Raw genomic sequence first — 27,817 nt, forward strand, 5'->3', positions numbered from 1 at the left:
AGGTACATATTATATTTCTTATTTATGTCTGCAGATAACATGTGCTGTATTTCAAACCGAAGGGTTCATTCTATGCCCTACACCCTATGAAGGGTTCGTAGAAGCTTGTGCAGTGGAGGGATTCTTCAGCCTGGCTGGGGTTCCATACTATAATTGTGTGTGTGTTTGTGTGTCTGTGTGTGTTCTGGTACTGTATTTTCCCCATCTCTACCGTAATAGGAATATGGATGAGGGAACACACACACACACACACACACACACACACACACACACACACCCTGTGATGTTTTATTGATGAGTTTTAAAGGAAGGGATATGGGGATGAAGAAGGAATAGGTTTATTTTCCTCAAAACCTAGAATCTCATCTCTAGATTTATATTCTGGAGCAGCAGGAGTTTTTCTGCCGTCTATGATGTTTACACCACGACTTACACAAATTGCACAAAATGGAAACAGCTTAAGATCTTCACACACCGATGACTTTGCTGGGGCTGCCAGTCATATGTATGGCTCCTCAACAGCAAACCAACGAATCGAAAGCTGGTGGTCATACTTCCGCAAACAGAGGTGTCCTCAACTTTTAAAATATTTCTTACACCCCTAGTAGGGAACACAGTATATCTTAAAATACCCATGGAATTTCATTCGTTCTGATTACTTGGTGGTACATCTAGTTGTTGGAGCATTGATTTCCATTCCACTGAACTGATCAGAAACACCTTAAAACACAGAGGGACCCCTTCTATTTAGTAAATACCTTTTGTGGCACTGCAGGTTTTCTGTTGTTTGATGATCATTATGCTAATTCTAAATCCATTACATGGAAATGCATCACCTACAACAAACTACATAGATAGATAGATAGATAGATAGATAGATAGATAGATAGATAGACTTTATTTGTCATTGTTACAGTACAGGTACCAAACAACGAAATTTAGGAGGGGAGGCTCTCTAATTTGAGTGTTTTTTCAGATCTCAATTCTGGATGGACCTCATGAATGACCTGAGGGAGAGAGATTTGTTCAGTGGCAGTCATGAGCACACATGCCTAGTGCGGTTTGTGTTCATGGGTGTGCTACAGCGGGACCTTGATGAATGCAGGGAAAAGTGGAACACACACACCATCAGACCTGTTCACCAGTCTCGTTGTTCATCTGGGAAACCAGATGTCATGTACAACCTGCCTCACAGGTTTGGTTCTATCAATTACAATTATTTTTTCATTCTTGTACTTCTACATTCACAATTCACATGTACTTCTAATTGTCTAAAATGCAATCAACTGTAGTTGCCTGTTGAGTAGCTTTCAATTGAAATACTTTTCTCTAAAAAATGATTATTTGATACAATGATACATTTATAACAAAATGTTTTAATGAAAACAGTACAGTTAGTGTGCCAGTTAACTGTTACCCACAGGTTTGGCAGAACTGACTGTGGGTTCAAAGTCCCACCACACGAACTAGGCCAGTTTGTTTCGGAGTCTACCTACAGTCCATGTGGAGATCAGCATCTCCAGGGACACTTTGAGAACCTGCAGAGAAGGCTTGGTCTGATGCAGGCCTTGACCTGGCAGTCTGGTGTACAGAACTATATCAGACTGAAGAACATGGCTGATATGTCATGATATGTGAGTACACATTTCAAAGAACAAAGTTAACCCTTTAACTACTGAAATCTAGTTAAGCCAGTTTAGTTTACTGTAGTCCAAACCCTGGGGAATTTTGTATCCCAAAGTCCATGTTGTTCTGAAACTCATTGTAATTCATGGCCATCTGTATCTCTATTGTGTTGGCGCAGGTTCTGCTCATTGGGAAGCGTGATGTCCGCAGAAAAAGCAGTTTTGGGTGGTGGCTGGATCCCAGAGGGAGGCAGTGCGTCGAGTCCTGTGGCGAACATGAGGATGTCCTGGAGGAAGATTCCTGTTTGTTTCTCTGAAAAAAGTAGATTTAGTTTAGTTGTAAAATATAATATTTCAATGGAACTGCCAGCAATAGAAGATGATATCAAGATGACATAATTAAAAGATCTGGGGACTGTTCAGGTCTTCTGCAGGGTAGGGAGTGTGTTTATGATGAGATAATTAAAATAAACCTTCTGTGTCAAGAAGATAGTCTCTCCAGAATCCGAGTACACAGGTTTCTTCCTGTCGCCTTGTGCACCCTGCTTCACTGAGCTGAAAAAGAAAAATACCTACGGCTTAAATTCAGATGTCAATCCTCGTCTGGTTTCTTTGAAAAACATTAGGTTTAAAACATACAATACCAGCACATTTGGCATATTGGTGCACACTGCCCATAAACATTTGACAAAGATGCAAGAAATACATTGAAAATCCACACAGTTCTGAGTAAACTAGCAAATGTGTAAAGGTTGCATCTGTCAACACAGCTTACCTGTAGAAGTTATTCTGACCCCGGGCACATTTGTCTTGTTCCTGGACTGCGGTTTGTCCTCCATCCTAGTTTTACCCCAAAAATTAGCAGTTAATTTAATGACAGTGTTATTGGCTTAGTAACTAAAACAGCACACATTACATGTAGTTTGGCTTGGTGAATTAATGAAATTAGTTACAGGCATTTCATAATTTCAGGTTCACACATTCAACACTAGAGGATATGGATTTTCTTACTTGATGAGATGCTGTCTGTAAGCGTCTGGCAGGTCTGGAAAAAAACAACAATTTAAACTGCTGTACTGTATTGTGCTGCTTGTGCAAGAAAAGTTCATGTTGACTGTGCTGTGTTTTACTCTTGCAAAATGTTCTCCATTCTTGGAGTGCTCACTTCATTTGGAGTGCTCACTTCATTTGGACCGTCCCACACCTGCATACAACACACAAATGACAGATTAGATCAAATGAAAATATTATCAAAATATTGTCAATTCACTTCATTTAAGGAGAAATGCCATGATGCAAACTGACCACGGTGTCTGAAAGTGGACTGTCTCCAGATGCCAAATTAACCATTTGAACCACACCGTCATCATCTTCACTTGAAGACTGTCCACTGTAACCTTTGAAAAAGAATAATTGGCATAAATGATGTGGGTATAAAGATGAATTTCACTCATTGCCTCAGTTTTACAGAGTGGAGCTTAAAACAAGGTGGAAACTTGCACTTACAACTGTTTGTGAATTGTTCACCAGGGCAAATGTACAGTGTTATTCTTTGGTAGGCCTTTCCAATGGCCTCCTTGTATTTCTCCACTGTGAAAGCGGTGTCTGTTCCTGGAATGTTTCGAACTTCCTGACCATCGGGGTACAGCAAGACATAGGAAACATCTTTCATGTCCTGGTTAAAATCTTTCAGCTTCTTTAAAGCAGCATCCAACAGTTGGTCAGATGACCATTGTGGTTGAACATCAAGGGGAAGTGACTTCCCTCTCACAGGTTTAAGGAAGTCACCTGCCCTCCTCATAATGCCAACAAATATCTTGACAGAACCAGCCTACGTTATGTCTGAATACGATCCAACGGCTAATTCCCAATAAAGAATCCCTCCACTGCACAAGCTTCTACGAACCCTTCATTGGGTGTAGGGCATAGAATGAGCCCTTCGGTTTGAAATACAGCACATGTTATCTGCAGACATAAATAAGAAATATAATATGTACCTTTTATGTCGCCTCTTCACTCCACAACCTCTTCAGAACTGCTTTTCGGAACTTCAAAAACACGTCTCCGGTCCGTTCCACTTATCGTTCCCCCCCAGAACACTTCCGTTGTGAGAACAGTTCTGTTGTGTTGTGAACTGAATTGCAGCGTTTTTCTACACTTCCGTTGTGTTGTGAGCTATATGCAGCGCGTTTCTCTATTTGCAGCGTTTTTCTACACTTCCGTTGTGTTGTGAGCTATATGCAGCGCGTTTCTCTATTTGCAGCGCGTTTCTCTATATGCAGCGCGTTTCCGGTATTTGCAGCGCGTTTGCCCTTGTCGGCCACCGTAGAGCCTCGCTGCTCCACCGCTCCTCTCCTCGACAAACACAGTTGCGTGTTTGTTTTTCCGCGATAGTGAAAGTTTGGTATCGGGTGTTATATATTTATTAGTACTCGCCGATACCGATACCAGCATTTTTGTGCGTATCGGTGGCCATGCCGATACCAGTATCGGTATCGGAACAACACTAATATATATATATATATATATATATATATATATATACTTGCTGCTCTCTATGGCCTTAAAGCTCCTTTGATATGATACATGTCATGTACATTATCACTATCAGCAAATTAGAAAATGATATACCAGTATTAAAGCACTGCAGTTTACTTGCCCAAATAATAAGCCACTTCATTGGGAATGTGCTTAGTTAAAATGTGCTTAGTTAAAAGCACCATATGCAGAATTGTGCCCTCCCTTCACTGTAATGGGAATTATGATGACAATTCAGAATCCAGTCTCCTCCTCTCTCTCTCCCCTTGCTCAATTCAAACTATTCTTACTGAAACAATGAACCTGCCAATCATTTCCACGTTTCTATCCAGCAAATGTGTTTGTTGACATCCTTGCTGCCAGGCTAGGCAGCATTGGGGTCTTGGGGCACTCACTGGTGTGGTTCTCAAACTACCTCACTGACAGGGTGCAACGGGTGAAGTCTGAAGACCTTCTCTCACAGCCCTTCCCTGTCACTAAAGGTGTACCCCAGGGTGTACCTGTCACTAAAGGTGTACCCCAGGGCTCAATCTTAGCTCCCACTCTTTTCCCATTCACATAAATGATATTGCCTGCTCTGTTAAAGACTCATCTATCCATCTCTACGCTGATGACACAGTCCTTTATGCAGTTGGCCCCTCCCCAGACATAGTACTGGCATCACTTCAGGATAGCTTCTGCAAGGTCCAGCAGGCCTTCTCCTCCCTAAAACCCCTGCTTAACACCAGCAAGACCAAGGTCATGTGGTTCGGGAGGAAGGGCTCTGCTACACCCCTACCAAGCCCATATATCACCTCCCTTGATGGGACTATCCTAGACCAGGGGCCTCATTTATAAAGCTTGCGTACGCACACTAAGGTGCGTAAGCACATTTTCCCGCAATTTTGGGATTTATAAAAACTGTGCGCACCTCTAGGCTACGCACAGTGTGATCCATGCGTACGCATAGAAACTGGAGAAATGTCAACTGCGACTCCGCTGGCAGAAGGATGAAACAGGAGAAACGCTTTGAAATAGATACAATTTCCACCAACATAAATCGAAATATTACCTCACATATTATGCGAGTGCACACAAAGAATATACGTGCACACTGCACATATCTTATTCTCCCTTGTCCTGTACCCATCACAATGTAGCCTTCATATATCTTTGTTCGTATCAATCATATAGATATTCATGCAAATATATTAACTTTTTATATTCATATTCATTGCACATAGCGCGAGGCTGGACAAGTTGAGCACCGTTCCTGATTCACTGTTCCCGAGTGCTCAGTGGGTAACGTCCCGATAAGTCCAATGATCGCAATATCCATACATTGAAGAACATGAACAAGCCCACTGTAGACAATTGACTATCATCCCCAAGCACACCCCATACGGACTACGAACATTTTAAGCGCACAGACACTTTATTACTGAGCTATCTATTATTACTAATTGCACCACCAGTGTATCTTGTCTTACTTAATCTGTAATTATTAAACAATACTTGGATGTTATGACATGTATTATCATGAATAGTAAGGTGAACAGTAGGACGAATCACGTTTAAACTGACTCCGTTGTTGAAGCAGTCTGGAACATAGATATTGTCGTGTTTCGTCCGTCTGATGTGCGTGGGTATAATGACTCACACGACAAGGGATTCTCCGTTTCTGGTTCTTTAGTGAACTTCTTCTTAACACAATACACAATACAAGATACAACTAATTGTGTCCCAGATGGCAGGTTAATAGATGACGGGAAAACTAGCTCTGGCACAGAACAGCAGCTTTGCTGTCCATACCGATGAGCGTTGTTCCCTTTACTGACTGTTTACGTAACCAAGGTAACGAGCTATCTCTCTCTCTGGGTGATCATGTAACATACAGTAACCAATCAACAATAACGGTAACATAAACACAACAACAACAACAGGGAAAGCCACCCATGGTGGACTGTCTCACACTATCCCCCTCCAAGAGTACTGAGTCCCTTCAGTACAGGTGACTTAACATTAACATGTCTAGGAATAGAACAGTTGACTCAATGAACATGTCTAAATTATTTGATTACTTACATCACATTCTTTGCAAACTCGTAGGCCCTATAGCTAAACAACAGTGAAACAATTAAAACACTTAACTACTTGTAAACAATTTTTACAGTAAAACATTTTTTTTTTCTTTATAATGCAAAACTTCTTGGATGAAGTAACCAATCTGCCGATAAACTAAACAGTCTCTCTTTCAATAACTAGTTCCTGAATCTCTCTGGCTTATTAACCATGCGTCCCTTAGATGTTTTAACAGTATTTTTTGGAGTGTCCTCTTGTCTTTTTTCCTGCTGACACCTTGGAGCTTTGAGATGAGGTTTCTCCTCTTGATCACATGACTCTCGAGAAGCTCCTTCCCCTGCTGGATCTTTATCATTGTCTTTCTGTAGTGGCAGCTCTGGTACCAACGGGACATCCTCTTCAGGTAGCTGTGTAGCTGGGTCTTGGCACTGCTGCAGCACTTGACTCCTTTGACGTTTTATCCCAGCAGGGACCACCTCACTATTGTATGGTTTAAACCGATCATGGTGCATTATCTTTCTGCGCTTCAACCCTTGAATATCGTAGAGGACAGGACCACGGCATCCAGCCACAATCAAGGGGCCCTTCCAAGGTGCTTGAAGCTTGGGGCTTAATCCCTTCTTTTTCGTGTCATCCTTTACATACACCAAATCTCCAACGCTGTAAGAATGTTCTCGTGCTCGGACATCATACATCTTCTTCTGACGTTCTTGTGCAGTGCGGAGGTGCTCCCTCGCTGTGCTTTGTGCCTCCTTAAGTCCTTCTCCCAGGTTATGAAGGAAATCTGCTACCTCCATTCGGTCAGATTTGAGTTCTGCAGCCCCAGACTGGATATCCTGTGGTTGATGAACTTCTCGGCCAAACATGAGCCTGTTAGGTGTGAACCCTGTGATTGCATGGCGTGAGCTGCGGTAGGCTGAGGTGAGTAGTGACAGATGCTCATCCCAGTTCTTTTGGTTCTGGTCCACGTAGCATCGGATCATCTGGAGTAAAGTTCTGTTGAACCTTTCCACCTGTCCGTTAGAGGCAGGGTGGTAGGGGGTGGTCCTTGTCTTTGTGATCTGTAGGAGCTTGCATACATTCTGGAACAGGGAACTCTCAAAATTGCGACCTTGGTCAGTGTGCAACTCGAGGGGGGCTCCAAATCGGGCGATAAAGTCATACACAAGCCTCCTTGCTGTTGTTTCCGCCCCTTGGTCAGGAACAGCAAAGGCTTCGACCCACCGAGTAAACTGGTCAATTATGACGAGAATGTACTTGTTTCCAGAGCTGGATACAGGGAATGGCCCGAGGATGTCTACGTGGAGACGGTCCAAAGGTGCTCCAGCTTGGTAGCTTTGCAACTTGGCTCGTTTCACTGGTCCCGTAGTTTTGCATGCATTGCAGTGCTGGCATCTCTTCACAAACAGATGGACTTCTTCACCCATTCCATACCAGTGATAGCTCTGGCGTAAGCGCTCCAGTGTTTTTGCTTCCCCAAGATGACCAGATTGAGGAGGATTATGGCAAGCCTGCAGGACCTCTCTTTGCATGGAAGCTGGAACTAGTAGCAACACGGTTGGTTGTTGGGCTCCTACTCTCTCCCAGGAGTAGTAGAGAACTCCTTGCTGCAGCATGACCTGAGGCCAGCAGAGCCAGAACTTCCTCACTGCAGGGCTCTCAAGCATCACCTGATCTTTAGTAGGGAGGGTTCCTGATTCTTTCCATGTGTGGAGGGTGGAGAGGACAGGATCAGCTTTCTGAAGTTTGGCAAGCTCTTCCAATCTGACTGACTGCAGCCAGTTAACTACTGGAGTCTCCAGCATGGTTGTATGTGGTGGATCTGTTTCCATCGACTGAGTGTTATCACCACTGGTCTCACCAGACTCAATACTCCTAACTGCGAGCGGCACAACATCATCAACATCGTCTTCAAATCTTGTCCACTGCTCATGAAGTCTTCGGCAGTACTTACATCCTTGACATGGTAGATCAGACAAGTTCTTTCCAGCTTGGTAACAGTCACATTTGTCTGAATGTTCTCTGGTTTGCCTTGACATGGCATCAGCATTGCAGTGTTGCCGGCCCGCTCGATGCTCTATGTCAAAGTCATATTGGCTCAACTCTTCCAGCCAGCGAGCCAACTGACCTTCAGGGTTTTTGAACCGAAACAGCCAGGTGAGACTGCCATGATCTGTTCGTAGCAGAAACTTCTTGCCCAGTAGGTAGTGGCGGAACTGACGAGTGTAGCGGACGACAGCAAGTAACTCACGTCTGGTAACACAGTACCTCTGCTGAGCTGGTGTAAGATGGCTGCTGGCGTATGTTAGGACTCGCTCTTCTCCCCACTGGAGTTGTGACAGAACAGCTCCAATACTGTGGTTCGAGGCATCAGTGTCTAGAATGTACTTGCCTCCAACAGTGGGGTATCCCAGCACTGGTGTAGTTGTCAGTTTTTCTTTCAGCTTTGTAAAAGCATCTTGGTGCTCATTTGTCCACAGGAATGTAGCCCCCTTCTTTGAAAGGCTGTGGAGAGGGCTTGCCAGTTCTGCAAAAGCTGGAACAAACTTGCGGTAGTAGTTACACAGTCCAAGAAAAGCTTGCAGCTCCTTCAGGTTGTTGGGTGGCTCCCAGCGCTGTACATCCTTGACCAGAGCTGGGTTTGGACAGATCCCATCTCCACTCACAATGTGGCCCAGGAAGAGAACTTCCTCTTGAAGCAAGTGACATTTAGAAGGCTTCAGCTTCAACCCATAGCTGTGGAGACACTTGAAGACCTGTGCGAGCCGGTCCAGGCTTTCATCCACTCCCCTGCCAATGACAATGACGTCGTCAAGGTAGATCAGCAATGTTTCCCATTGGAGTCCCCTGAGGACGAGCTCCATTGCCCTCTGAAAGGTGCTTGGGGCATTGCAGAGCCCAAATGGCATGCGGGTGTATTCATAGAGGCCCCATTTGGTGATGAATGCTGTCTTCCCGCGGTCTTGGTCATCCACTGCTATCTGCCAATAGCCAGACTGAAGGTCAAGTGTTGAGAACATTGTAGCTTCCCCAAGAACATCAAGACACTCTTCAATCTTGGGCAAAGGATATGCGTCCTTTACCGTCAGACTGTTCAAGCCGCGGTAATCTATGCACCACCGTACTCCTCCATCCTTCTTGCGTACTAAGACGACCGGAGAGGCCCACTCCGATGATGATGGTGTAACGACACCGGCTTTAAGCATGTCTTGAAGATGTGTTTGCTCTTCACTTTGAAATCCAAGAGGTGCCCTTCTCACTCGCTGGCGCACAGGCTTAGCCGATCCTGTGTCAATCTTGTGTGTGACAGCAGACATGTAACCCAGGTCGGAATCACTTTTGGCAAAGAGGGATTGGTAGGTCACTAGCAGTTGGATAAATTGTTCTTGTTGCTCCTCACTGAGTGCCTCACTAGTAGCACCAACCAGGCTTTGGAGATGTTCAGGTAGCTCAGAGATTGCTGCTACTCTTCCAACCACCAGTGATGGCACACTCTCTGACTCTCCCTCTATGATGGGCTCTACACTTTGCTCAGGTGAACATGATGGCTCCTCAGGATAAGCTTCAACTAAGAGTCCAAGGCATGCTCCTCTTGGCAGGGCCGCTTTGCTGGTCGAGAAGTTGCATAGCCGGACTGGCACCCGCTTCTCCATAGTGGTAACAACACTCCCGGAGACTACATTTTCTGTGATGTTCAAAGGCTCTAGTACAGCTGGAACACCTGGCCTTGGTTCTTCCACCTCGCCCCAGACCACACATTCAGATGTAGGTGGTATGGTGGTGGTCTCTCCTAGGGTCACTCTGGCAACATGATAGTCTGATCCATCCCCTCGTACTATTTTGGAGGGCACAAGTTCGTTACCGATGAACACCTTACCACGGGTGTGGATGACAACATCATGAGTCTTCATCAGATCCAATCCTATGAGGACAGAGTCACGTATGGGGGCTATGTGTACGTCCCAGTCGATTGTTTTGGCTGCAATTTTAAAGGTGACGTTCAGTCCACGTTTTGCTTCCATGCCATCTCCAACTCCCGCATTTAGAAGGTAGGTCTTACGTAGGCTTGTCGGATCACCTCCAGAGAAACTCCTATACAGCTCCTCTGAGATTACTGTTGTCTGGGCTCCCGTGTCCACCACAGCCTGTGTTGGAATGCCGTTTACTGTCACCGGAATCTGTAGACTCTCACCCTTGTTTTTGGTGCAGCCAATCTGTAGCCCTTGTGGTTTGTGATCTGCATGTAGTCTCCCTTCTGACCGCCCCCGTTGGTCTGGGCCTTTGTCACCGCGGTTACGTGCAGCTGTTGGGCTCGGCGATCTACTGCAGTCCCTCCTGAAGTGTCCTTGTTCTCCACATTTATAACATGGGCCAGCTGCTCCCCGGGTTGGGCTTGGTGACTGGGAGCGCATCCGGCCGGGCTGCACCTGATAATGGTTCTGTGTCCTCTCTAGTGACAGGGGACGTTGTGTTGTTGCTCTAGTTTTATGATGTTCAAACTGCAGCTGTAGATTCCCTACTGTATGTACGAGGGTCTTGACTTGGTCCGTTAGTGTAGCAAACTGTTCAGCAGTTACATACTGAGGGGTCTGTACCCTACGAGAGGTAGGAGTAAAGTCCTCACAGATGTCTCCATCATCAGCCCAAGAAATGCGTCGTGTTCTGTTCTTTATTTCTGTTTCACGTCCCACCGTAGCTTTGAAGTTGTGTTCATGAGCCTCTACACACTTTTGAGCCTCTGCAAGGGAGCATGGATCTCGGTTCATAACTTCATAGGCCACTTTTTGATTTTTTAGACCTTTAAGAAAGGCATCAGTTGCAAGTTGATCTTGCAGCTGGAGATCCACTCCTGGATATGCAAGTGTGACGAGGCGTCTCACCTCTTCTGCAAATTCAGCTGACGCCTCTCTACCTTGCCGAAGTTCTCCCAACTTTCTCCTTACTGTGGTAGGGGGGTCTCTTTTCCCAAAGCGCTGAGTAAGCTCCTCCACTAAGAGAGCATAATCCTCCCGTGTACGTTCTGGCAGTGAGCAGACATATCGTATTGCAGCTCCTCTTAAGCATTCATGCAGCCTGTCCACTCTTTCTGTAGTACTCCATCCATACTTCCTGGCCTGGCGCTCAAATGGCAACAAGAAAGAGTCCCAGTCATCATTTCCTTCAAATGTGGCAAGTTTAGGTCTACGCACTTCTTGCAGAGTGTGCTGACTGTTGTGACCAGAACTATTCAGTCTCTGCTCACCATAGGGAAATGAGCGTTGGGTTTCATTCTCAGAGTCTCTAGTGTCTCTCCATCTACTGTCAGGTTCAGCATTGCCGCCCCTCCTGGTGGGACCAAAGTTGCGAGTGCGCTGATTGATGACATCCAACTCAGCTGCAAAGGGGGCACCAACACGAGTTTTTGGTCTTACTGGTATATCCCAAGAGGCTGAAGGTATAGCTTCAGGCTCAGAAGCATGCCTGTCCAATGTGGGGTGCTGTAAGATCTTATCCCCATTTCGACTGGAAGCAGCAAGTGGTGGTGAGGCTTGCTGTGTAACGGGATTTCCTCCTGTTATGTGTGTTAGTACGGGGGCTAGCATCATTTGCAGGTGTTTTGTCTGCTGATTTTGGCTATCCAACAAAGCTTGTAGCCATGTTGGGGCTCTATCAGGCTCAGTAGGTCCTACTGTAGCTCCTTGTTCCTCTGTCATTTTATTGAGTTTTCTGTTCATGTAATTGTCCTTTTATTTTCGGTGGATTGTCTGTTCCACTTGTCTTGTTCTCATTCATGTAGTTGTCTCTTTGTATTATTTATTAATGGAATTGTCCGCTTAATTTAGTTGAGTCTAACGGGAGTACAGTCTGCCCAAACACCACCAGGTGGCAGTACTCAACCAGTTGTTGTAGTAACTCCTGAATCCAGTCAGCTGGCTAGCTAGCTGTCTCCTGTTAGCCCCTATTAGCTCCCGTTAGCTTTGGCTCTTATAACTTTATTATCTTCCGTTAGCTTCTGTTAGCTTTTCCTCTGTCAGGTGGATGTACTCACGGATGATCGCTACTTCAGACACCAGTTGTCGTGTTTCGTCCGTCTGATGTGCGTGGGTATAATGACTCACACGACAAGGGATTCTCCGTTTCTGGTTCTTTAGTGAACTTCTTCTTAACACAATACACAATACAAGATACAACTAATTGTGTCCCAGATGGCAGGTTAATAGATGACGGGAAAACTAGCTCTGGCACAGAACAGCAGCTTTGCTGTCCATACCGATGAGCGTTGTTCCCTTTACTGACTGTTTACGTAACCAAGGTAACGAGCTATCTCTCTCTCTGGGTGATCATGTGACATACAGTAACCAATCAACAATAACGGTAACATAAACACAACAACAACAACAGGGAAAGCCACCCATGGTGGACTGTCTCACAATATTATATAGACGAGAGAAGAGAGTTTCTACGGAAGAGTATTAGGGCCACCAACACGAGTTATTTATTTTTTTCCGAAAGAGGGGGGGGGTTATATTCTGAGTTTAAAGTCTGAATTTCTGAGATTAAAGTCTGAATTTCTGAGAAAAAAGTCAGAATTTCTGAGATAAAAAGTCAGAATTTCTGAGTTAAAAAGTCAGAATTTCTGAGATTAAAGTCAGAATTTCTGAGAAAAAAGTCTGCATTTCTGAGATAAAAAGTCAGAATTTCTGAGATTAAAGTCAGAATTTCTGAGATAAAAAGTCAGAATTTCTGAGATTAAAGTCAGAATTTCTGAGATAAAAAGTCAGAATTTCTGAGATTAAAGTCAGAATTTCTGAGATAAAAAGTGAGAATTTCTGAGATTAAAGTCAGAATGGAATGTTCCTACTGGTTAAAATGGATGACATGAATTCTCTTATCGAGTTAACTTTGGAATTGGCTTTAGTAATAAGGACATTCTTTGTCTATTGGCACAAAATCACCGTATCATAACAAGTATTCGTACTTTGAAGCGACGTTGTCGTGAACTGGGTCTTTACAGAAGGAGAAATCACTCAGATTTAAATGAGGTAATAGCCTTTGTGCAGGAGGAACTATCGCGAAGTGGCCAAATGCAAGGCTATCGTTGGATGCATCTGCGTGCAATTCGAATGGGATTCGTGGTCCAACAAGATGTCATACGACAGATTATCAAATTAATTGACCCTCAAGGTGTGGAACTGCGACGGGCACATCGTCTGCGGCGTCGTTAGTACTCTATCCGAGGTCCTAATGCACTCTGGCATATGGACTCTTACGACAAACTGAAGCCGTACGGAATAGGGATCAATGGTTGCATCGATGGCTATAGTCATTATGTGGTATGGATGGAAGCGTACACAACAAACAACGATCCAAAAGTCATAGCTGGATATTATATTCAAAGCATTGAAGGTGTTGGCGGATGTCCAGGGAGGCTGCGAGCTGATAGGGGCACAGAAAACGGACATGTGGAGAACATGCAGGTCTTTTTGAGAAGAAACCACCAAGATGTTTTTGCCAGAGACAAAAGTTGTGTATATGGTCGCAGCACTGCAAATCAGCGAATTGAGTCCTGGTGGGGAATACTTAGAAAACAAAGTGCACAGTTCTGGATGAATCTTTTCAAAACCCTTCAAGACAATGGTCATTTCTCTGGAGATTTCTTGGATAAAAGTTTTATCCCGTTCTGCTTCCTCAACCTTGTGCAGGTACAGTAACACTATTACAGTCCAAGTCTGTCCCTAATATAAAGCATGCATGCACACACACACACAGTTTATCAAGAAAAGCATATATTAGATTGCATCTGCCACTCTGTTTTCATAAAGTAAGGTGTTTTAGGAACTGGATAGATTCCACTTTTACATACATTCATATAAACAGACAAATATGTATTCTGTGTGTATGATAGCATACACGTGTACACAGTCAGCACTGATGTGCAGGTAGGTATTGAGCAACATCAGGTTTATTAAAAGGGGGGTGGGTTGGGTTGGATGATGGGCCTCTCTTATTATAATCATACATTTTAGTCAGCCACCTCTCTAGGAAGATAAGATATTATGATTATCATAATTATATGCACATTATGATCAGATGTTTACTATTGTGGAATGTATTGATTTATGTTGGTAATGAGATTATTTTCTTCATGATCCTGCAGCAAGAACTTGATGAAGTTGTGAGGACATGGAATTCACACAAGATCAGACCAATGCCAGCCCGGAATGTGCCAGGAGGTCGTCCAGTCTTGTTGTATACAGTCCCACAGATGTTTGGTGCAGAGGACAGACTGAAATCGATTGACCAAGAAGAGGTGGATCTCTGTAAGGAGGAGTGTACACCCAAGGGTCAATTGCCTTGTGATGAAACTGTGTTTGAGCTATCTCTTTTACTGATGCAGGAAAATGGATGGGACTCTCCAAAAGATGCATATGATGCTGCTGAACTGTACACATTGCTAAGAACAGAGATACTGCAAAACCTTTAGAGATGGAGTTCACTTGTCCCCACTTTTTTTTAACCCTTGTGTTGTGTTCGAAAGCTGTTTCTGTCCTGTGTGTTCATGGGTCAATTTTGACCTATGATTTAACTCAGTCCAAAACACTCAAAAACAATGACTATTATCCAATATTGTTATTACTACATCATAACTAACTTATTATGCATTCATAACCAATCCTGTTGTCATTTTATTGTATGGCCCCACACTATTTCAATGCACTGCTGGGTCTTCCCAGACCCGAACATCAAATTATATTGGCAGAATTGGCTAAAATTGTCAAAATCAGTTTTGTAGTGTTTTATAGCTGTTGTGGAGGATATCATGAACCTTGTTCCAATAAAAAAAAACTAGATGGTAGTTATTATATAATTGTAACTTGAAACGGGCCACGGCAGACCCAAACACAACATAAGGGTTAAGGAGAGTGGAGTACCACTTTCAAGTAGCCTATTTATTTCTTTATTCAATGAACCAAACATTTAGATAATTATACCCACCCTTTATTAATCCACTGGTAACGCTGTAACTGTTCTAGTTCGTCTCTCTGTTCTAGTCTTCAGAGTTATGCATTCAACTTTGTCTGTAAAACCAGCCATATTATAAGGGATCCAATCCTCTGGCAGGACGGAGGGCCAATGTCCTCAGAAATTGAAATAAGACACATGTAAAAGTAAATGGGTAGAACAATATGCACACGTAATAAAGTTTAATTGTAGCAACAACTACAGCAATAAAATCTGTAAGATAACAAGGTCTCCAAAATGTCCTAGTAAAATGCAGGTTTCATTTTGAATATTTACATTACAGTTATATTGTTTTTAAAGTACAAATAACATCCCATATGTTGAACATTCAGTAACACCCTGCTACATACAGTACAGGTAACACATCAACATGGATTGTAAAACTTATCATAATATGTATATGTTTGTATATCATATTATATGTATATATTATATTATATATACATGATATGGACAAAAGTATTGGGACACTGGAACATCACACCCAGATGTGCTTGCTGAACATCTCATTCCAAAACCATGGCCATTAATATGGAGTTGGTGCCCTCTTTGCTACTATAACAGCCTCCATTGTTCTGGGAAGCTGTTATAGTAGCAAAGAGGGCACCAACTCCATATGAATGCCCATGGTTTTGGAATGAGATGTTCAGCAAGCACATATGGGTGTGATGTTCGGGTGTCCCAATACTTTTGTACATAGTGTATTATTATATTATATTATATATATATATATATATATATATATATATATATATATATATTATACAACCACTGATGGAATGTTTACATTAATCTGTGCCATCCAAAGATGTGCCACAAGATGTACAGTAAAAAGTAGAGTATTAACTTTCTTATGCAAACAATAACAACAATTATTCTGAGAACCTTGAATATCAGCACCACAAATTGGCAAGCCCTTGAACAATGCAACATTTTGGCATTTTAGCTATTTTTAATAGCAAGGGGTCTGAATACTTATGTACATGAAGTATTTCTGTATTTCAATTTTAATACATTTACTGAGATTCCAAAAAGTGGTTTCACATTGTCATTCTGGGGTATTGTGTGTGGATTGTTGGCAATTGTTGTGCATTGTTGAATCAATTTCCTTGAAATTAAATTGAGTAAATGTGAAAAAAAGTAAGGGGTCTGAATACTTTCCGGATGTACTAAATGTGACCTAGTATCAAAGAAAGAACTGCTTCAATACAAACGTTCTATCTTACCATTGGTTTCACTTCAATAGTCTACCTAATACACAATTATAATAAACAACATTACTCAAAGATCAATGGCTTCAGCTGTTATACTTCCAGGAATTAGGCATACTACAAAAAACAAGGTACAACCCTTTCGCTGAGACTGTCACAGAGATAAAGTGCTAAATGAAAAATACCTAAGGTCCACAATGTCCTATACAATGTCCATGACCCAAATGTTGCTGTCAAGGACTCCATTGAATTCAGCTCGGAAGTCTGGGAAATTTTCATAGCATTCAGCTAATTCTAAAACCCTACCACATGTGCGTCCTATTGGCCGTCTTGTAAATTCAGACATCTGTGAAAACATCACGGCTATACTGTCACATGTGATCAGATTTGATCCTGTGGTGAACCTAAGAAACCTGCCTAGTTTCTCCTCGTCCATCTCTCTGATGTAACGTTTCAGATGATGCCCTACTTCCTGTTGTTTGGTACTCATATCTGCTGGGAGATGCAGTAGTGCCAGTACTTTTTTAGGTGCTGGTTTGAGGTTTGCATACATCTCCAAAAGTTCCTCACGATTCAAGACAAACTGGCTCTGAGTAACATCTTTCCAACAGTCTATCACATACTTGGGCTTTTGCACAAGCTCCTTGTGGGCAATCTCCATTAGGATCTCTGGGAGATTCTCTGAGGTGACTCTCCTTCTACAGTCGTAGTTGTCAAGGACTTCCCCAAGATCTTCTGAGTCAATGGAGGTGAAATCGCCAAGGGCTCGTCGGATGACCTCACCTGTGGTTATAAAACATTATAAAGACACAGCACAAAAAGTGGTCAGATCAAAGAATCGCCTCATAGTATACAGCTATAAATGTCTGACAATTTCACATGTAACCCCACTAATATAATAATCATGCCTTTTTCTCAGCAATTTTGGGTCATCCATGATTTCATATTACAACCATGCAAAAATAATAATAATAAAGAAGAAATAATCACAAACATTCATAGTGTCCCTGTGAACATAATAGTCTATGAGTGAGCATTTGTGAACCGAATTCAAGATGCAGCAATTGATTGTGTAACCCTAATCTCACCTTCGTGGCCACTCATAAACTGCAGAAATGATTCTGTCAGGTCAGTCTGCACTACGCCATACAGCATCTCCTCCATGAAAGGGCAAGCAAGCTTGATAGGGAAGTACTGACAGTCTTGGTAACCTTTGAGGAGAATTCTGCCAATGGCCTTCCAAGTGTCTCCGCTGAAGTCATGCCGGATAAAAGGGACTTTTATTGTCGTTCCCAGAGTACAGCGGTCATAAAACTCTTCCCAAAAGCAACTATACACATCTCTCTCAACTCCTGATCCACAGCCTAGTTCCACTGAATTATCTGGGAGTAGCCTGCTTATCATGAGTGGTTTAGTGAGAATGTCTGGATCTGTGAAAGCTTTGATCATGTCTTTCAGGCAATTTCCATGGTGTATGGTTATACATTTTGTTTCTGTGATTGGAGGTGTCTGCTCCTGGGACCCAGGAGTGGGGTTTAATGGCAGTGTGACTGGAGGTGTCTGCTCCTGGGTTAGGGTTAGAGTGGGGTTATACGGCAGTGTGTCATTAAAGTCACTGCTACGGGTTTTCTCCTTCCTTGGACCAAATGTAACCTCTGAGTCAGACAAATCAACCTCAATGGTCTGTGCTGCACCTTCAACAACAAAACCCCTCTGAAGTAATTCTGCTACAGAGTGGTATTGATAAGTTATGAAGTGTCCATCTGTGATGGCATTAGCGTCAGAAATGGCAGATGGGCCATCTAGAGAACTCATATCATCGTACATTTCCAGAGTGTTGTGATCCTCTTGAGCACTGTCAGCCTCATGCTCATCAGTATCATCATCCTCCTCGTGATCATCTTCACAGTTGCCGTGTAACTTTTGCTTGGGACGAGAGGAAAGATAAAACCGTAGTCTAGTCATGCAGAGGGTATTGTAGATAAAACCAATGGTGACGTCTTCAACAACTGGATTTAGTTTGTGATCACAAACTTCAAAGTCAAAGTCTATATCAGGTCCTTTGGTTGACATGCCTTGTGGGAAGAACAGACTCTTTCCTTTTTGTAGGATATCATCCATCCCACTGTTTACATCCATTACTACACTCCTTGTGCCCCCACCTTGCTTTGTTCGAATGTGCTTCATTTCATCATTTTCTATGTGTAGCCAACCGATTTCTATTTTTCGAGTACTTGCTCTTGATCTCTGGCTTCTGGTAGGAGTTGCTCTTGATCTCTGGCTTCTGGTAGAAGTTGTCTTGATCTCTGGCTTCTGGTAGAAGTTGCTCTTGATCTCTGGATTCTGGTAGGAGATGCACTGTTGGGACCAATGGGGGGATTGAGATCGCCTTCATCCTGGTTTGCCCCCTTTCTCAATTTAAGCCTCTCACGCAACCTCTCAAAAAGTCCCAATTTCCTTTTAGATATAGGCTGCTGGTTCTTGCAGAAGTTGAACAGTGCTAGTCTGTCACCATACGAGGGAATGTAGTTGGCCAGGTCTCCATCCTCCATGAGCAATATAACATCTCTGTCTATCTGTGGAGTGAGCACAACATAAATTCAGTGAATTTCTTCATAGCCTAAAGGTAATCAAATCAAATCAAAAATCAAATTTTATTTGTATAGCGCATTTCTTACAAGATGCAACTCAATGCGCTTCACACAATGAAAATGTTCAGTCAATCAGTCAATCAATCTAACAATTCTATATCATAAATGCTTCATGATGTATCTTCTTTTTTCTATAATCTATTTTACAGATTAGCTTGGTTAGGTGACTGTTCGGTGGCAATTTCAGACCAGTAGTAGCAAATATAAGGTGCGATGTCTATACATACACACAAGACAGGAGGCCGTGGGCGATATACGGTACGTATGTTACGGTACATGTGGGAAAACGGTTTATGTCGGCATTTCCCGGGACCGTCAGGACCGTAACACATACATTGCCCATTCTAGCACTGGTGATGTCATGATAACGCAGGTTGTTGTTACATGAACTCTATGTATAGGCCTCATCCCTGATCACCTCTGCATTACTATTGTTTACAATACTACCTTGCACATACTGTATATTGCACATACTGTATATTGCACATACTTTATATTACACATATTGTATATTGCACATGTCACTTAATACAGCTTCCTTATACCCTGCACATTAGATACGGTACATAAACTAGCACATTGCACAAGCTACCTAACTGTATAGCTTATAACTAGATATAGCCTAACTGCATACTACTGTTTACAATACCACTTATAACTAATTACCACTGATGTTTACAATACTACCTCTGCACATACTGTACATTGCATATTTTTGTTTAAACGTTTCATCTTTCATGATTATGGTTAAAATCCTGAAGAAATACCATACCTTTTCCTCCTCCAGGCGAGAGATGGATTCTTCAGTGACGCCACGGTCACGAAGAAAACTTGCCACATCAATGTGTGATGCTGTAAAGAGCAGTAAAACAGGATCCTCTCATCAATTTCGCTAGGTTGCTGATACAAAATTGGCTGCAATTAGATAACTAACTAGCTATTAACCTTCGTTAGCACACTTGCGTGGCCTCATTGTGGTAAACACTGAGTACTGCACAACACCAGTCTCGCAAACACTAATGAACCCATGTTGCTAGCTAATCCAACTGGCTAATTTAGCTGTAACGTTGTAGCCAGCTAGCTACATACACTATTTAGAACCTTGCACAAAGGCAGCATGTAGTTATGTTGACTTGGCTAAATGTTAGGCTACTTTACGTCTACAGTTGTGAGTCTGCAAACTAACTCATTATGTGCTTAATTGCTGACTGTAATGAACCTACCTGCTGCCATCATTTTCTGCTGAGTGCTGACTGTCTACTGTCTACCGTGTTCATTTGACCCACGTTAAATTCTGACTTTAATCTCAGAAATTCTGACTTTTTTCTCTGAAATTCTGACTTTTTTCTCAGAAATTCTGACTTTAATCTCAGAAATTCTGACTTTTTAGCTCAGAAATTCTGACTTTTTATCTCAGAAATTCTGACTTTTTTTCTCAGAAATTCTGACTTTAATCTCAGAAATTCTGACTTTAATCTCAGAAATTCTGACTTTTTAACTCAGAAATTCTGACTTTTTATCTCAGAAATTCTGACTTTTTTCTCAGAAATTCTGACTTTAATCTCAGAAATTCTGACTTTAAACTCAGAATATAACCCCCCCCCCCTTTCGAAAAAAATAATAATAACTTGTGTTGGTGGCCCTAATACTCTTCCGTATTACGGTGCGTACGCAAAGCAAGAACATTTGGATTCTGATTTATAAAATCGGTGCGCACGCGGCAAGTGGAATTTGCGGGCCACTCTTCCCACACCTGCTTCCCTTTATCCCAATCAACCCTAAATGTTGCGCACGGGAACGAGCGTCTCGCCCCACCCTTTTTAACACCCATGCTTTGCCTATTATTGGTCAGTTAAATGCCCGACAGAAGGCAAAAAAAAAATCACCCACTCACACGACAACGTGTTCACCTTATTATTTATGATAATACATTTCATAACATTCAAGTATTGTTTAATAATTACAGATTCAATTAAATCTGATTCCCGATTAAACTGTACAACATATCTCCCTTTGTATTTATTATGTTAAATCATGTTTTTTCTTTTAGATTAGATTCAATCTTATTGTCATTGACAAGTACCAAGGTTGTCACAAGGAAATGCAGTTCGTCATCTAACCTGCATTGCAGAAAAGCCAAGCATGTTTCAAGATTATTGTTACGTTACATTAAGAGAGTAACATTCGTAGGCTTCGGTTCCTGACATGGCAGCACAAGACATAAGGCAATAGGCATAATACAAGATAAAGGTGACAATATTACAGCTAAGACAGGATACACTAGTGATGCAACTAATAATAGATAGTTCAGTAATCTGTGCGCTTAAAGTTTTCGTAGTCCGTATACATAGGGTGTAGGCCTACTTGGGGATGATAGTCAATTGTCTACAGTGGGCCTGTTCATGTTTTTCACTGTATGGATATTGCAATCATTGGACTTATCCGGAACGTTACCCTTATGAAGACGTACATTACTGTGAAGTCAATGCGGACGGTGGTCAACCTCGCGCTACGTGCAATGAATATTTATGTAAAAAGTAAATATATTTGCATGAATATCAATATGATATGTACAGTAAAGATATAGGCCTATGTATATAGTGTGATGCGTACAGGACAAGGACGAATAAGATATGTGCAGTGTGCACGTATCCTTTGTGTGCACTCCTTCATAATACGTGAGAGGCAATATTTCTTATGTCGGTGGAAATGGTATCCATTTCAAAGCGTTTCTCCTCTTTCATCCTTCTGCCAGCGGAGTCGCAGTTGCTCATTTCTCCAGTTTCTATGCGTACGCATGGGTCCCAGTGTGCTTAGAGGTGCGCACAGTTTCACGCCAAGTTCCTTTTTTATAAATCCCAAATTTGCGGCAAAATTTACATACGCATGTACGTACGCAAGTCACAGAATCAATCAATCAGATTCTAACCTCTCCATCATGGGCAAGACCAAAAAGTTGTATAAGGACGTCAGGGACAATATTGTAGACCTGGGGCCTCATTCATAGAACGTGCTTAGATCAAATGTTGATCTTACCCGTGTCGTACGTAGAAAACCACGTCAACGTAGTGATTTATACAATTTCAACGTGAGTCAATTTGATCGTGGAAACGATCGTAGCTCGACGTCGAGTATTCAACTTGCTTACGCACATTACCTACTTGTTATGCAGAGTTATTACAGGCATGTGAGCCGCACTGCCTAGTGTAATTCATGCAAGTGGCTCGTAATAAAATTAACGATATTGTTATCAGCCGAGAAAATTAGTTTAATTCAAGATTTAAAAGGAACTGATGTTTCTGATTGTATTTCAGTCTTCCTTTATATCCCTCCGGAGCTGTCTATCTCCCCTTCAACATGCCTAGTGCGTTCCACAACGGACCTTGCCCGGCCAATCTCTAAATTATACTGGATTTTCTCCGGTGTCAGGGAGTGAGCAGCCATATAAGAATAAGACCACCTGATAAGAATAAGACCATTATATTATTACAGTATAAGCAGCACTCGAGTTGAGGGGGGATGGCATCCCCCCTGAAATAAAAACAGTCAAAATCGCCCCCCTCTTTCCATACTTAATGTCATTTTATCAATGAACGTGGTATTACTGCTATTTCAAGCTGCGAGGGGGCACGCATACATGCAAGTCACTGGCGAGGGGATGCTAAAATTGTCCTCTTAAGATAAAATCCACCACCTCCCCTGATTTTCTTTTACAACTTGAGTACTGAGTATAAGCATGTGCCTGGTTAGTTGTCATGATCAAACGTTACAAATGCAACTTACCGGGAAGCCACCCTTCTCTGCCCTCTCCCGCTTCCAGACGAACGCCTACCCTATATTATAGCACTTGTCTTAATTCAGCCGCTATAATTCAGCCTCTATCACAGGGCGTTAATACAAACCTCATTCCCCTGCGTTCATTTTTACCTGCGTTGGTATTTATAGAAGGAAGCACGTACGCAACTTTAAACCATCTCAGCCCGTTTTATAAATAATGCTTACGTCCGTTTAGAAAACTGTGCTTACGTGAAAGTCAAAGATGACGTTCAAGTACTTTTTTACCCCTGGGGCCTCATTCATAGTGAAGAAATACGCTCCTCAATGTCAATCAAGTATTTAATGACAGAGATGAAGAAGCCCTGCAGTGATACAAAATAGAAGCATGAACTGAGACAGTATGCTAACTCTCACATCTTAATATAATACACTAATGATAATATAACAATATATATATAATATATAAAGTATAAGCAGGGTAAATGTATAATATGTAACTTAACCATAAACATTCGAATAACAGGAATTAGGTGGACAGCTTAATAGACAACCACCGTAACATGAACGTCTGAAACTAATCAACAAATAAAATGGCCGACTCGTAACTGAGCCGGACAGCATAACAAGCGAAATACTGCCACCTAGTGGACGGCGGTATACCCTTCATCCCCCCCAGTCCGGAAAGCTATAAACTGAAATAGGTAACCGGACTCAGTCCCGCGTCCAACGGCCTGTTTCGGGCTCGTAGTGCTTGGGTGGCTCCCTTGTACGGCTAGGCCGCGTAGGACGGGGCAGCGACACTGGCGACTGCGACACTGGAAGCGAGGCGTTCGGGGTGGCATCAGCGGGGACAGGGTCGCCCTGGGACCCGAGGCCAGGGGCCGCCTCACCAGCAGGCGCCGGCAAGGAGGAACCCAGAGCCGCGCCACAGGGTCCATCAGCCGGCTGCTGGACGATCCCCTGGGGCACCACCGGGGCGTAGGTGGAGGGGACATAGCAGCTGGCTGCTGAGGAGCATAGGGGGTGTAGCCACGGAGGAACCGCCGGTTGCGTAAAGTCAGGCGTCCAGACCCATCAACCTTAACCCGATACTGATCGTGTTCACGTGACTACACCACCACCCCTGACCTGTCCCACTTGTTAGGGTCAGGGCCCTGTTGATTCTGGAGGAACACCCTCTCACCAAGTGCCAATGGGCGGAGTGGCCTCGAGTGAGCCTGCAGGGACTCGGTGGTACGGGTCATCCGGGTCCGAAGGGCATCCTCCTTTGCCGCCCATGCTTGGCGCCAGAGCGGTCGGATATGTGGGTTCGAGAACTTCTCAAGCCTGTTGACGAAGGAAAGCGAACCTCGAAGGGGGTGACCAAAGATAATCTGCGCCGGTGAGAGGTTGCAGTCGGGGTCAGGCGTGTTGCGTAACTGTATCATGGCACGCAGAAAGTGGTCATGATCGAGACTGCCAGTCGGGCCAGTGTTGGACATCAGGAGGCGCTTTGCAGACTTCACTGCAACTTCCACTCTTCCGTTTGACTGTGGGAAAGCAACAGAGGACACACGGTGTTTGACGCCCCACAAGCGGAGGAAGTCCTGTGTCTGGCCTGCTGTGAACTCCGGACCACCGTCGCTCGAAAGTTCCTCCGGCACGCCAAAGGAGCCAAAGAACGCACGGAGGTGGCGAACCAGCCCAGCTGAGCTTCCCATATCAGTGCCTGCTGTGGAGCATAGGACCTCCACCCAGCCCGATAGTCGATCTCCGATAACTAGGTAGTGATGACCTCCATAGTCAAAGAAGTCAGCAAACACCGCCTCGAATGGGGTGGACGGTGGCGAGGATGGTAGGGGGGGCGTGGCTGCTTGTGAGGGAGCGTTCCGGTTACAGTCCGCACATCCGTACCTGGCGGCTCGGATGTCCTCTGACATACCTGGCCAGTAGACTATGGCACGGGCCTGTTGCCCCATCGCCGAGATCCCTTGGTGGGCGGCATGGAGGTGTCGAAGGACGCTGTCGCGGAGGGATGGAGGGACCACGACGCGGTCATGATATAGCAGGACGCCGTCCTGTGCATGAATGAAATATTTAATTGGATCTGTAATTATTATACATATTATACCAATACTTAGATGTTATGACATTATCATAAATAATAAGGTAAACAGTAGGACGAATCACGTTTAAACTGATTCCGTTGTCGATGCAGTCTGGAACAAGATGATCGACCACCTGATAGACTGTATTGCCGATATTAATATTTGGATGACACAAAACTTTCTCCAACTCAATCAAGAAAAAACAGAGGTATTGATCATTGGCGAGAAAACTGGGAGAGAGAAATTATCTGCACACTTGAAAACACTAGCTCTTAACACTAAGTGTCAGGCCAGGAATCTTGGTGTCATAATTGACCCAGATCTAAATTTTGAAACTCATATTAATAACACTATTAAAACATCCTTCTACCATCTAAGAAACATCACTAAGGTACAATCATTTCTCTCCCAGGCAGACACTGAAAAATTAATGCATGCGTTTGTTACTAGTAGGCTAGATTACTGTAATGCTCTCCTGACAGGTCTCCCCAAAAAAATGATAAATAGACTACAAATGGTTCAAAATGCTGCTGCTCGTGTCCTTACTAGGACCAAACGGAGAGCGCACATCACACCTGTCTTGAGATCACTACACTGGCTCCCTGTCAGTCATAGAATAGACTTTAAGATCCTTTTACTAGTTTATAAATCACTTCACTGTGATGCACCCAATTACATGGTGGACATGCTCATAAGATACACACCAGCTAGACCCCTACGGTCTAGTGGCACGGAACTTTTAATAGTGCCAGAGGCTAGGACAAAGAGATTTGGAGGATCAGCTTTTAGCATATATGCTCCTAGATTGTGGAACACCCTACCTGAGGGCCTGAGGTTGTCTAAAACTCAGGACATTTTTAAGCGTGACCTCAAAACCTACTTATTCAATGTCGCCTTTTGATACTAAGGGAGACATTGGACATTATAGAACTAGGATCACTAGGCCATTACACCATACTCGTGTTTTTGAGATTTGTATTGACAGGAAAATGGACCTGGGTGCTGATGAGGCACTGTCAGCTCCAAATAGCACCTAGAGCAGTACTGGAACCGGTACAAGGGTGTACCAGGACCACCATCAGGTTGTATTGCTGTCATCTTTACTGTCTCTATTGTGTTGTTGCATCATAACTGTGCTTAAGTTTCTCTTTTGGCAGGACCTGTGACCATACTGGATGCAGAACGATGCAAATACAACACAAAATTTATGGACAGTGTGTACGCCGATAATATGCAAGGAATTTTTCCTGGATACATGGTGTACAGGTTTTTGCCCTTGCTTGCTTGCTTTGTGCCGGTGGTCCTGGCCTCCCCTGGACCGCTGGGTACTGGTAAGCAAACTGGCTAGTAGTCGCTCTATTGGTAGAGGGCTGCAAGGGAATTTTTTCCTGGCTACATAGTATACAGGTTTTTTACTTTTGCCTGCTCGCGGCTCTGTCAGTATTGAATTGATTGATTGACTGATTGACTGAACATTTTCATTGTGTGAAGCGCATTGAGTTACATCTTGTAAGAAATGCGCTATACAAATAAAATTTGATTTGATTTGATTTGATTTGGAACATGTTATATATGGTCTGGCGAGAACGTTTGTTGCGCGGAAATTGACTGATTGGGTGAAAAGTATTTTTTTTCTGCGTTCTGTCGTGCGTTTGACTGACCATTTATATGCAACGTTTGCAGGAAAAGTGCTATAGAAATAAAAATGTATTATTATTATAGGCAACTATGGGCGTCAAAAAGGGTGGGACAAGACGCTCATTCACGTGTGCAACAGAGTTGATTGGAAGCAGGCGTGGAACTTGCAAATTCCACTGGCGTGCGCACCGTTTTATAAATCCGAATGTTGGTGACGGAAATGTTCTTGCTTCGCAAAGGTGCGTAGGTACGCAAAGCGTAGGTAAGCAACGCTTTATAAATGAGGCCCCAGCAGGGTTCGAGTTATGTGGGAGCCAATGGGAGCTGAGCTCCCATAGAGATGGTCTGAGGCTCTCTGAGCTCCCATGAAGGCAGTAAAATCAAACATCTGTGGGGGTCGCTAATAATACATTACCACAACTATTATTTGATCAAAATGTCAATGTAATGAATATTATTTAATTTATATTATAAATATTGTAAAATAAACACGTTTTCCAAAAGAACTACGCGCACCATTAATCTCCTGTGAATGACAGTATGCCTTTGACTGCCTGCACTTCACCACCAAGACACCATGGGGCGCAGTAGAATATTGTGCAACAGCAAAAGGTTGATTAATCAGCTGTGCGGTAAACCGTTGGAACACACAGTGCACAGCTGATTAATCAATTAAACCAATAGAGTGAGACACCAGTTGCCTTTCAGGAAGTAGTGAGATCGTGCACCTAGCCTATTATTGAGAAGCAAACATTCATTCATTAGCTATACAGGAGTATATACATACAGTAGCTACCATGCCGCCCAAAAAAAGGCCACTGCTGCCGACCGGGTCATCAAGCCTAGAACATTTCGGGTTTTTATCAAAGAAACCTGCTATGACACCTAACGTTAGCCCTGCTGCTACTACTGTTACTGCTACTACTGCTGCTACTACTGAGGACTCTGCTACCAGGCTGGATGCCTTGCCTGAAGAGAGGCAAAGACTCTTTTACTTTCAGAGAAAAAGTGGGGAGTGCATTTGGCGGATGCCTGGATCAATGGGACAGTAAGTAGCCCTGTTCAAAAGCAGTTGCGGAAACATATTTATATACACCGCGACAGTCATGCTCATAAACGAGCTGTTGAAATAGCAGAGCTTAAACAAAAGGAAGTGCTTCCTAAGAAAGTAGCAGCACTCACTTCCTTATGTACAAGGAGACAGCAAGTTCGTTCAGGGCAGCCTA

Source organism: Nansenia antarctica (genome assembly GCF_963989245.1).
Source record: "Nansenia antarctica genome assembly, chromosome: 4".
Taxonomy (NCBI): Eukaryota; Metazoa; Chordata; class Actinopteri; order Argentiniformes; family Microstomatidae; genus Nansenia; species Nansenia antarctica.